This window comes from Larus michahellis, chromosome Z (genome assembly GCF_964199755.1).
Source record: "Larus michahellis chromosome Z, bLarMic1.1, whole genome shotgun sequence".
NCBI lineage: Eukaryota > Metazoa > Chordata > Aves > Charadriiformes > Laridae > Larus > Larus michahellis.
Window position 1 is genome coordinate 71658529 of NC_133930.1, and position 13714 is coordinate 71672242.

The window sequence follows — 13714 nt, forward strand, 5'->3', positions numbered from 1 at the left end:
ACCCTTGAGGATCTACAGAGGAAGTGACTTAACAGCACAAGGAGTTATCCATGTTTTTTATCTTTCACAGCACTCAGCCATCGGATATGGAAGGCATGACTGAGGGGCATTATAGGTGGCTTGAGTCAGTATAATTTCTATTTCCTTTAATAAGAGAGAACTTGGGAACTCATCCACTTTAAATGTTGCCTGTTACATTCTTCCCTCTGGATTATAATCGGTGACTGTGCTGCTGGCTACAGAGTTCTGCTTTCTGTTTAATTTGACATATTATACTTTCGTCATCTTCACCCACATGGATATATTTGGTCAGATCTTGCAAGGTGTATGGGAAAATATCAGCAGCACCTTAGCTGAACTTCAGGTCTACGTGTTTTTCATACCAAAGTCCAATCTTTGCCCTATTCCATATCTCAGCAGGACTCAGTACACAAATGGACAGGTGAGCAAACTTGAGTAAGGAACAGAAAATGCAGGTGTGTAAACCCGAGAGCTAGCCTGTAGGGTAAAATCACCTAAATGTGAAGATTCAGTCGACTCAACCCAATCATTGCAGGAAGTTGCTTTTACCAGGGGTTGGGAGTATGGATTCTTCTCTTCAATTTTCATAAAGATGCTCCTGCAGAATTTTTTCATGTGAGTTCGTCTGAGCCTTTAACACAAAGAATGTTTAATACACCCATTGTGATTTGTGAGGCAGCTTCTTTGGGAGGATTTGAGTGAAATTATGCTCAAGCACTATTTTCATGACACGAACATGGAGCAAAGATGCGTTGTTCCAACTGGAGTCTGAAGAATGGTGGAAGTGGCAGCGTTTATAGAGAGCTGCAAAATAAGGAACTGATTTTACTTCCCGTTGCTGCTGAAACCACTTGAAAATAGATTCAAGGGAGGGACTGTGAATGGACTGGTGCTCCTAAGGCTTGGACACATTCTGATCTGAGGTGTGTCACACAGTTTTCCACAGCCATAAATTTTGACTGCCCACAAGTCCACAATTGCTTTTGGTGGTGGTGAAGTTAAAAGTGCAGTTCTTCTCAAGCTAAATGCAGAGCTCTCTTTTAAGGAAGTGAAGTGAAAAAGTGAGGGGCAGATAAGAATGCCTGACTTTCATCTGGCACGAGTGGTGAAAAGGGATTTAGTTGTTTTTAGGGCCACAGAAGTGATCATAGAAGCTCATACCCAGGCACTGACAGCGCTTTTGGCCCCGGCCCTTATGGGCAGAGGGATGTCATGATTCTTTGTGAAGCTTTGCAAGTCTCTGGAATTGAGGAAGGCAGGCTCAAAAAAATAAAAAATAAGCAAAGCCACTATGAAAATCAGATGCAGTCCACAGAAGTGCCAGCAATACAGGATGAAGAAAAGCTGAGTTTCAGTTCCACTGCTCACTGGAAAGGAGTGAAATCATTGTCTCTAGCCTGGTTCATTTTATAGTGATGAACAGGCGTTTGAGATCCTTTCATAAAATGAACATACAAAGAAACACCTGACTCAAACTTCTGCCTCTCTCCCTGTTGGAAGCTAACTGTGGCAGATGTGTTTGGCTATTCATTTTAATTCAAGACCAGAAAGGAGCAGCTCAATATCCCAACTATTGAGCCCTGTTTCTTCAGCTAGCTAAAGGTGACCATGTTGCTACAGAAGATGTTCGTCTCACAGAGCTGTGGGCGTTGAAGCCTCAGGCTCCGTATGTGTGGAAATGAGGTTTTTATCACATATCCCAACAGCAAGCATTGGGTTACTAATTTTGGGAGTATGTATCTCTTGGGGCAGTGTCTTTTAGACTTCAGAGCAGAAAAGGTTGTCCGCTGCCCAGTTCCCTGGTAAAGTTCACTCTGTTTTTTTTTTTTTTTTCAATGCATTATTAAACCAATCAAGCACTGAAAAAATGGAAGACGTGTATCTGCCTTTTCTGCCTGCCTAGCTAGAAGGACATACTGGAGTCTGCCTGGGGTCTGGGTGTTTTCTAATACACTATGAACATTCAGAGTTCACAGACTCTTGAATAAAACTGATATTAAACAAAGACATTTGCTGGATTATAGGTTCTAGAGTTGGGCTTGGATTTAGAGCTTTCCCTCTCCCCAGATCCATGTGAACCTCCGCTGAGTCTCACTTTTTCCTTTCAATGGGGCACTTTTGTTTCAAAAAGAGAGTGCATTCATAACAGGCTGTTTTGAGTAATCTCTGTTTAGGGATGTTTTGGTGAAAGGTAACACTTTCCATGGTCCAAAAAACCATTTTCCATGGTCTGGGTAAAGGCCTTCCTGCCCATGCGACGTCCTGCCCAGTGCCTGCCATAGCTTTGGGCCTGGGACACAGCATGGGAGCTTTGGCCAGGAGGTGGGGGTAATGGCCTCTGGGGTGAAAGGCCGCGTGGCTGCTGCCGGGGCCACGGCTACCAGGGACAAAGTCTGCATAGTACCTTGTCGGTAGCCACAGACCCATGTCTCTAGCCCATACCCTGTGCCTCTCAGCTGCAATCTGTCACGGGTGGAGCGATGCACTTCACTCATAGAGAGAAGCAGTGATACATTTATTGATATAAAACGGATTTAACAAAGTTTGATGGCAAATGTGACAGTGTTTTAACCAGATTCAAGATGGTGAGGCACACTTGGTCATTTACTACATAAAGGACAGGGTCAGACAGAGCTGTTGGGGAGACCTTCCCATTGAGTCAAGCTTCAGAAAGGACACCTTTGCCTTCTAAGCTTCTTAGAGAGGAGTCCACGTGCGGCTGGATCCAATCTTAGTCCCAGACTTCATCAACCATTTATGTCTAAAGGATTATATAGGCACAATCAATCCTTTGTATCACTTAGCTAAGATTTCAAAGTTTACCGTGCTATTAGTCATTTACTAAGGATCTATTGCATGAAGGAATCTCTGAATCTTGAGAAGAACCATGAGAGGTGTCCCTACTCAAGGGGAGATCCTGGGGTGCAGCCTGCTGCTGTGCAGGAGAGCTCAAAGGGCTCTTGGGCTGTTCACTATTTATGGGGGTAAGATGGCTGACCTGTAGTCGTATTTGCATATTGACCATAGTCCCGGCATTGCTCAAGTTAGCCCTTGGCTATTGTGTTGTTATCTGTCTCCCCTAAACCACGTTGAGCCAGATGCAGCCATCGTGACTAGATGCACCCGTTGTGACCACCATGCATGGTTATCACCTGGGCAGGGTTACGGGAGATAAAGGTCAGGCTGGTGACCAGGGAGGGGGGACCACACCGTCACACAATCAGAAGGGGCTTGGTGTTCATTTGCAATGGGAGGGGTCAAGTCATAATGGGGTGATGCCATTGCTGCTGCGGTCCCTGCCAGTCTGCAGCTCCTTGCGGCCATAGGCAGGACAGCACACGGCCAGTGGCCAGGCCTTGCTGCAGGCAGTGCAGGCAGGGCTCTGCCCCGGCTGATCTCTAACAGGGAGAGGCAGGAGCCATGCACCCTTGGCACAGTGCCCATCACCTCCCCTGCTGCGTGGCCTGACCACCAGACGATGAAGCTGGTCACACAGCACAGGGAGAATGTGGCTCTCCAGGACACGTGCTGCATGCATGGGGTGCAGGGTCTGCCACGTGGCACCCCATGGCTCTCTCTTGTTTCCCCCTGCCTGGATGCTTTCTCTCAAATCTTCATCAGGGAAAGAGTGCCGGTCAGCATCTTCAGGGGAGAGAAGTGGTGACTGAAGGCACCAGAGAGGCTCCTTGAGCTGTGACACCCCCCTCATTCGTGCCACTATGGAGCATGGAGGACATTTTGCTGGGGGGTGCCCAGTCCGTGTACCTGGTGTAGACCAAAGGCACCAGCTGCGAGCAGGTAGGAGGTCCTGCCTCCCTGGGCCACGGGCAAGCCCGGGCTGTGGGGTGGGGAAAGGGCAAGGAGAAGGGGAGGGGGAAGGGGAAAGAGAAGGAGAAGGAGAAGGAAAAGGGGTGGGCAGGTACTGGCTCCCCATCCAGGTGGAGGGGTGTTGCTTTCACCACAGCAGCCCTTCGCTGTCCCCGACACCACTGGGGCAGCATGGCTGTCAGCAGAGGAGCGGTGTTTGACACACTCCCCTTCTCCTTTGCAGGCTCGCTGGAGGGAGTGGTGAGGGACCCAGCGTCCCTCAGAGCACTTCAGGAGGCCAGCCTATACATTTGTGCCCCCTGAGGCTTCCCAATTACTGCCCACTGCCTGAGGGAGGAAGGGCTGTTTGGGGAGCAGAGCCCCTTCCCGCCCTGTCCCCACTGGAGATCCTGCCCCACTCTGGGTGGAAAGGTCTCCCCTCCTTGGGGGCTGCCCCGACCCAGAGGCCCGTGGGTCCCGGCCAGCCTCTCTCCTGGGGTCCCACTGCTTGGCATATCCACTGAGGCAGCCCCCACCAGAGAGCCTTTCCCTGCGTGGCCCCTCAGAGGAAAGCAGGATGAAGTGAGGCTGCATGACAGCCATGGCGGAATTTGTCACACCTTCCCATCCTCTGCTTTTCTCAGGGCACTAGGAGACCTCTGTGGAGGCTGTCAAAGTTTTCCAGGCTCTCCTTGCCAGCCAGGCAAGGCTTGTGAAGCAAGAATTGGGAAGGTCTCTGGAGCAAGGCTTGCAGCGTGAAATCCCCTGTATGTGTTGTTACAGAGGGGACTTCAGTGCCAAGATTGACTCTGTAGATACCATTTGTCTTCAGCTGAAGGTTCCTCAGACGTTTCAGCTCTTCCATACTGTATACTTTACTCTTCTGGGCTGCTTGTGCAAACAAACTTGGGAGAGAACAAAAGTTAGTTTCAGATGCTTGTGCTCCCTTGCAAATTTATTTCCTAGTGCTTTGTTCAAGGTGGAGATGAGGACTGGTGTCTTTGAGGGGTCATTTTGTTTTGTGAATTTGGGCCCTTGAGATTTTTCTGCCTTACTTCCTTTGTCTAGTGCTTCTTCTTTCCGTGGGTGGTTTTTTTCTAATCTAGTCTGGAGCTGGTCTTTGGTTATATAATCCATGCTCAGGTCCAAACCCACAGGACCTTGAATTAAAAACTTGTTTAAAATAAACTCTGTCCAGTTCAGTGATCTGTACAGTTTTTCTTTTCTTTTTTTAAACACCGAGAGTTTGGGAGTCAATGTATTCCAGAGAATTTGGTTTCGCAATTGAAATGGTGACAGATCCTTACTTACAGCTGTTGTAGCTATCAGTGCCTTCAGCTGAAATTGAATGCAAAAATCCACAATCCAGTACTTCATTGATTTCTTCACCTCTTTCTTTATGTGCGTGACTTCTTTGTGCATAGACCTTAAGGCTTTTCTTGTTACTATAAGGTTATTTAATTAGGAAAAAAACCCCAAACCCTCCATAAACATTAACAGGAATTCCATTCTGCAGTGGTCTCTGCAGTAAGTGCAATATTACCTCAGTCCAGAAGAGGGGACTCTTGTTTCAGGTATGGCAAGTTCAAGCAAACAGTTTAGAAAACATTCTAACACCTACGGTAAAGATGAAAATGGACTTATCTAATGATAACAAAAGATGAGGTGTGAAAACTGAGCTATTTAGAGGTTTTAACAAAACAACAAAAGATCAGAGCATACAAATTCCATCCATCTTTGCTTTTAGAGTATTCTCACATTGGTGATTTATATAAAAATACGTAGGTTAAGTTGAACTGTTCATCACAGAACAGGAACACCTGACATCCTACTTGTTTTCTGGCATGTGAAATAAATTATATTAATTAGGTTGCTTTGGTAACATACTTGGGTTTAATTTGATTTTCTGTTAAATGCCTAAGCCTTTCTGTGGAACAATAAATACCCTATTAAAATATGAATCCTTTCATTTGCAGCTTTCTGCTATACGCCATTGGTAGAAATCAGAAAGGAAGGGGTGCTCTCCTTCCTACAAGGATTCCTTTAACTCAACACTCTGCTACTTAGAACTTGGGTGTTCTTGTCAGGTTCTTGTCCTGCCGGGGGACTTCAACCACTCCAACATCTGCTGGAAAAATAGCACTGCGAGCTGTAGGCAATCCAGGAGACTCCTGGAATGCATTGAGGATAACTTCTTAAGCCAGATAATAGACAGCCCTACCAGAGGAGATGTGCTACTATTAGTCACCAATGCAAGTGAGCTAATCAGTGACATCAAGACTGGAGGCAGCCTGGGCTGCAGTGATCACAAACTGATGGATTTCACAGTCCTGAGGGATATGGGTCAGGTGAAGACTAAAGTCAGGACCCTGAATTTTAGGAAAGCAAAAATTAGAGCTGTTCAAGGAGTTAGTCAATGGGACCACCTGGGAAACTGCCCTCAGGGACAAGGGAGCAGAACAGAGCTGGCAGATCTTTAAGGATGCTTTCAATAGAGCTCAAGGGCTCTCGATCCCCAGGTGTAAGGAATCAGGAAAGGAAGGCAAGAAGGCATGTCTGATTTGAGACCTGGTGGTCAAACAAAAAGGCAAGAAGGAAATGTGCAGGCAGTTCAAGCAGGATCAGGTGTCCTGGGAAGAGTATAGGGATGCTGCCCCGTTATGTAGGGATGAGGTCAGAAAGGCCAAGGCGCGGCTGGAGCTGAACTTGGCAAGGGATGCAAAGAATAATAAGGGTTTCTACAGGTATGTCAGCCCACAAAGGAAGGTCAAAGAAAGTGTCCCCCCCATGATGAGCAAAACTGGAAAAATGGTAACAGCGGATGAGGAGAAGACTGAGGTACTCAACAACTTTTTGCCTCAGTCTTCAGTGGCAGCCTCTCTTCCCACACCTCTCAAGTGGATGGACTGCAAGACACGGACTGGAGGACCAATGTCCCTCCCACTGTAAGAGAAGATGAGGTTCATGACCACCTGAGGAAGCTGAACATACCTAAGTCTATGAGATGCATCCCAGAGTCCTGAGGGAATTGGCTGATGTAGTTGCCAAGCCACTGCCCATGATATTTGAAAAGTCATGGCAGTCAGGTGAGGTCTCTGGAGACTGGAAAAAGAGAAACATTGCAACCGTTTTTAACATTGTTAGAAAAGAGGACCTTAGGGACTACTAACCTTTCAACCTTACCTCTGTGCCTGAGAAGATCGTGGAACAGATCCTCCTAGAAGCTATGCAAAGGCACATGGAAGACAGGGACGTGACTCGAGACAGCCAGAATGGCTTCCCTGAGGGCAAGTCCTGCCCGATCAACCTAGTGGTCTTCTATGGTGGAGTGGCTACATCAGTGGACAAGGGAAGAGCTACAGATACCATCTATCTGGAATTCTGTAAGGCCTTTGACATGGTCCCCCACAACATCCTTCTCTCTAAATTGGAAAAGCATGGATTTGATGGGTAGACTGTTCAGTGGATGAGGAATTGGTTAGATGGTTGCATCCAGAGGATAGTCATCAATGGCTCAATGTCCAGACAGAGACTGGTGACAAGTGGTGTCCATCAGGGGTCCACATTGGGACCAGCACTGTTTAATATCTTCATCAATGACATAGGCAACAGGATCGAGTGCACCCATACCAAGTTTGCAGATCACATCAAGCTGAGTGGTGAGGTTGACATGCCTGAACGACAGGATACCATACAAAGGTACCTGGACAAGCTCGAGAAGTGGGCCCATGTGAACCTCATGACATTCAACCAGGCCAAGTGCAGCATCCTGCACCTGAGTTGGGGCAACCCCTGGTATCAATAAAGGCTGGGGGATGAAGGCATTGAGAGCAACCCTGTGGAGAAGGACTTGGGGCTACTGGTGGATGAAAAGCTGGACGTGGGCCAGCAATGTGCGCTCACAGCCCAGAAAGCCAACTGTATTCTGGGCTGCATCAAAAGAAGCGTGGCCAGCAGGTCAAGGCAGGTGATTCTGCCCCTCTACTCTGCTCTCATGAGACCCCACTTGGAGTACCGTGTGCAGCTCTGGAGCCCTCAGCACATGCAGACATGGACCTGTTGGAGTGGGTGCAGAGGAGGGCCATGAAAAGTGTCAGATGGCTGGAGCCCCTCTCCTATGAGGTCAGACTGAGAGAGTTGGGGTTGTTTAGCCTGGAGAAGAGATCTTATAGCAGCCTTCCAGTACCTAAAGGGGACCTACAGGAAAGATGGGGAAGGACTCTTTATTGGTGAGTGTAGTGATAGGACAAAGGGTAATGGTTTTAAACTAAAGGAGGGTAGGTTCAGACTAGATAGAAATAAGAAATTTTTTACTCTGAGGGTGGTGAAACACTGGAAGAAGTTGCCCTGAGAGGTGGTAGATGCCCCATCTCTGGGAACACTGAAGGTCAGGTTGGACGGCGCTCTAAGCAACCTGATCTAGTTGAAGATGCCACTGCTCACTGCAGGGGGGTTGGAGTACATGACCTTTAAAGGTCCCTTCCAACCCAAACTGTCTTATGATTCTACGAATCTATGATAAATGCCTCCCTTCCTTTAAAAGTAGCTTATTGGGAGTGATTTTTTAAAAAAATTATTGTATTATTCAGTTCTTGTAAGTATAGGTTGAGAGAATTTAACAGCGAGCGCTCTTGTAGCTAATATTTGTCTTTGGAGAAGAGACTCCTTTCTTACATCTGCTCAGTGATGATGGTATGTTTCTATCTTTAGCTCTGTTGGTTTTAGCCTATATACTCAACATTAAATGAAGTATTTGTATCCTGACATACTTTGCATGTTCCTGTCATCATGCATAAAATCATGCAAATGAGTGCTGAGTAGCAAGTGAAGGCACAACACAAAGCCATCAAACTCCTATCAACTTGTTTGGAGCCTGGGACTGCATACATAGTCTGGGATTGAGAATATGATTGAGTGCTATTTTAATTGTTTTCAGGACAGTGTGTGGAAAATATGTCCTAGGCATGGTCTCCCTAGTACTAATGTGTACAAGAGAGCAAGTCCGCTGAACTATTAACAGCAATGCTGGCTAACATCTGTGACGAGATTTGAATAGAGAACTGAGAGCTACCATAATATTCCAATTAATGGTTTGTCAGTTAAACCACACCATTATTCTCATTGCTGCTGCTAAACAGCAAGATAATACATTCAGACCAATAAAACCAACCTTCTGGCTTTCTCTTTTGTACTGCTGGTATGTTGCCTGGTGCTCGCAGCTATTTTGTATGCCTTTCTCTGCTTTCTCACATAGCCATCACCAGTTCATCTTGCTGACAAAAAGCAAAACCAATGAAACATTTTTAAGTGTGGTTATGTGGGAGATGACACCGTACAATGACTTCTGGTTACTGCCAATAGGCTAATTGCATTTCTTGGGTAACTCCAGATAAAACCAGCAGGACAGATTCTCAGATGCCGTATGTCAACACTGAAATTTGCAGTAGAGCTATACTGGTTTTTACAGTCTGTGGCTGGGAAGAAATACGCTTGGCCATTTGTAAGGAGTTTGTTCTCGCTCTTTCTGTGTTTTCTAAGTAATAATATCTATTTTGCATGATTTTTGTCTCCTCTTCATCAATCTTTGCACCCTCCCACTCATTTTTTAATTTTCCCTAGGAATTGTGACACAGTGGCAAGACAGCTATAGTAGCTTGCCCTACGAAACGTCAAAAAAATCACAAGTTAAAATTCCAGATCTTGAGTCTTATCGATAGACAATGATATTCCAAACAGAAAGAACGCAGCTTAATTTGCAGTTAAGATGGCAAGACATTTCACTGACAGTTTAGAGTAGCTCATCTTTTGTCAATAAGCTAAGCAGATAGGACTCCAGATGATACCTTGAGGCTATATTATAATCTTTCTCCACATATTACTTGTATTTGCATTTACAGCTGTAATTTGCCATGATGTGAAATGCTTTATAAGTTATCTGTATAAAAGGTTTTTGCTATACAAGCAAACAAATGTATTTCAGACTTATAAAATCAAGCAAATGTGATCTGGAACTCACTGGGGAGAGTAGGTGCAGTCGACTCCAATGTCTCTCCCTTATTAGCTTTTTTGATTCTAGTTACGTATAGAGCAGAGCCGAAAAGGACTAAAGGGGTCCTCAATCCACCCCTCTGCCCGAGGCAGAATTAACTGCACCCATGCCGTTCCTGGCAGGTGTTTGTCTAGCCTATTAAAAACCTCTTGTGATGGAGATCTGTGTCCTCTTCAGGCAATTTGTGCCAATGCTTTTCCATCTTCACCCTCAGCAGGATTTACACTAATGTCTTACCTGGCTTTTCCTTTCTCTAACTTGAGGCTGTTACTTTTTGGCCTGTTTTGTGGAACTGCAGAACAGCCAATTCCTTTTTATTCTGCAATATCTCTTTGCCCTGCTGAAGACGACTAAGTCCCTCCTCTGTAGGTGAAACTACCCTCAGTTCATTCTCTTCTTCGTCACTGGATTAATCTCACTGATCCTCTGGGCCCTTTTATATTGGTCTATTCAAATCTTGTGATGCAGCACTGTACACAGACTCCCAGAGGACAAGGGTGCATTCACAAGTTATCTTGGCTGTAGCCCTGTTTCTGCATGCCTGTATGATGTCTACTTTCCTACAGAAACACATCAACCCATGCTCAGCATATTCACTGTAATCCTGACCTCCTTTCCTGTAGAGATGCTATGTGCTCTCCTCCTCGAAGTTTTCAGATTTCTGCCTATGTGTCGTATTTCACGTGTCTTAGTTTAAAGCATTTTTTAAACACCTTGAAATAAAAATATGCCTGAGGAGGAAGGAATGGGAGGTTAGACTTCAGCAATGTGCCATCAGGAATTAGCACGTGAAATATTTTTTCTGAAGGCTACAGTGCTATGTTGAATTACAATAGCTGTGCATCCTGCTGTTTTTATTAGTGGAAATCAATGAACAGTTGTCCAGTCATTCTTGCTCAACCATACTCAACAACATCATTCATGGAGTTGGGTGAGTGCCTACTTGGCTCAAACTTTACTTCCATTCACTCCTCTTATACTAGTAGGCAACATGGCTTCTAAAGAGGGGATAAAGAATAGCAAAGCAAAGGTTCAACTCCATCTGCTCAGATGAAAGATTGCTGCAGATGTAAAAGCTTCATGGGCTAGGCTCTTAAACTGTCCATAACTGTGACCATAAGTATATACACCAGTACATATATATACACACACACACATACATACCTAAGTAATTGGAGTGAGTTTGTTTTGTTTTAAATAAGTTTGAAGGGTTATCTGGCAGAGCTTGAAAATGGGGTTATCCCCAGCCCATGGGAGAAAGACATTACAAAGCATAACAGTACCAAGTGTGGTGACAATGGCTGCCTATTTTCTGTGCAGTTTTTGCTTTCTTAAAGATGAAATTAAAATGCAACTTTAAAAAAAAAAAAAAGGCCAACAGTGTGTCACCTTCATATTTCAGAGAAAAGCCAGATTTTAGGTCTGGGGTCAGAGAAAGCAGCAGATGTGTACGCCATCACAAAGAGAACCTATACACTTGCTGGTAAGGGTGTGAGTCATTTCACTTTTGCGCTGCTTGTTAACGTGCAGAACCATCCTTTCTATTGGCATAGGACAGAATATTTCAACTGAGCTGTCAGATGAAAGCACAAATATCTCTTCCAAAAATGAGAAAACCAGACAGCTTTGATAAAGCTTGATTTTACTTCTGACCTTTGAGTTGGGGATGTGGAGGAAAGGAAGAGAAGGGAATGATTTTGGTGGCAATACTTCTCTATTAAACGTGTTCAATGTTCTGGGTCAAAAATAGCATCCATCAATATTGCAAGATCACTCAGTGGAGCAGCTGTGGTGGTCCAGCATATGCAGGTTACAAGCCATTGCCACATATTAGCCATCTGGGGATGATTGGAAATGCCTGCCATTATCTGCCTGGGGCAGCAATTTGTAGGAGCTACGGTGCATTATGATGAATTAGCTCTGCAGTTGAAGGTGTCACGACCCATTTCTCTGCATCTTCTTTGGAATAACATTGCAAAGCAGAGCCTTTTATTGTTGCAGTTTTGGGGGCAGGAATCTAATTTGTAATGATGCTGTAGGACAGAAGGGAGGAAATGCTTAAATAACCACTATGCCTGTGAACTAAGCATGCACTTCAGTTCAGCACTTGGCTGCTACCACACTTACCTCCTTTAGGGGTCTCCTTATTCTGGAATTGTTTACACACTGCCACGCACTCAGGAGCTGAGCCATTAACACCAGTCTGGGACTTGTTTGCCAGGATGCTTCGTCAAGGGTTGGTAACTTGCCCTCTCACTTCCACCTGACCACCTCCAACTCTCTACGCTCTTGCTGACCTTCGCAACTGCCATCAGTCTTACGCTACTCTGACAGCCTCTGAAAGCCGAGCTCCTTGCAGTTTCTGCCACAGGGAAGGCAGAGCCACTGAGTCTGTGGTACCCCTCTATGCGGCACTGGCTTGCGCTCTCTTGTAAGGAGTAGTAGTTCTCCATTATCTTTACCCTTCATGAAATCCCTTCTGAGGGATCTCTCTGTCCTTTTGATAGCTGCAAGACTGTAATGAGGAGTTGTTATGTCAGTTTTTCTCATCTCGTCTCATCTCATCTCATCTCTGTGTTCTCTTACCTTCTTCCCATTCTGTCTCAGTCCAGTAGGGTGTACTATGGGGAGAACAGTTCTGCCGTGACACAATTCAAGCGTTTGTCACCTTTCTTTTAACACCACACAGAGAAATACAGATGCTTGTTTGAGTGACTAATCTATACAAATACGTGCATATAGCCATACGTATGTATATTCTCACGCATACGCACACGCACACAGACGGACACGCACTACTGCTAATGCGTATGTAAGTGCTTTGGTGGCAGACCGCTTTCAGTGTGGATCTGGGCCTGTTTACATTGTTTCTGAAGGAGGCAGTAGCAGGAGCAGAAAGTTTTGTACTTTTTTATAGCAGAATGGCATCTGTCTGTGTGGATCCAACCACCCTTTCCTCCTCACCACTGCTCTCACTTCTGTCCAGGCCAGTTTCCTCAAAGCATCAAGGGAAATATAATAACATATTTATTGGGTTGACTACCCAGACTATTGCTGGCTGTTGGCTGATCTTCCAATCTCCCAGCTCAAGCAAACAACTACAGCAGACCCTTTGACTAAAAATCTTTCATGTCGGCTTAATTGTGTATAAAGAGGCTCAAACCAAACTAAAGCATCAAGCAGGGGATTCCTACCCTTCTGCCCTTTCTTTGAGTCAGATAAGTGAGCTTTTTGTACAGAAATGCAGAACATTGGTGCAGGAAATATGGATGCTTTCTTGGTCTCAGAAACTCCTTCAAAATCCTGCATCTTCTGGCAGGTTTTTTCCTTGTCGCAGCAAACAGAGAAAAAATGATTTCTGCTTTCTGGGATCAGATCCCTCTTTAACTTCTTTCACTGGAATTTGAACCCGAACCTGAGCAGCAGTTAGTGTGCATTATCTTCTACTAGAGCAAAACAACCTCTTGGCTGGGTTATCTCATAGCACCTATGCTCCCTCATGTTGACATTAGCATCAGTTAACTGCATGTCTTCAGCCCTTACGGATTTCCTCTGCGGTGACGGATACCTAGTCCTATGCAAAAATAACAGCATTAATCACAGGACAAGATTAATTTTGATGGGGACAGGGCTGACATGGGTACAGGGGACCTGCTGTCTAGATGATTCTGTAAGAGTCCATGTTACATTATTTTCCCCATAAGACACAGAAGACACTCTTAAAGTGCAGACTCCCCGTGATAAGACGACAGCTCTTATGTGAACTTAGTCTTTGAAATGTGAAGCATAATCTGCACTTGCAACGATATTTATGCATCCCTATTCACTTATAACCCT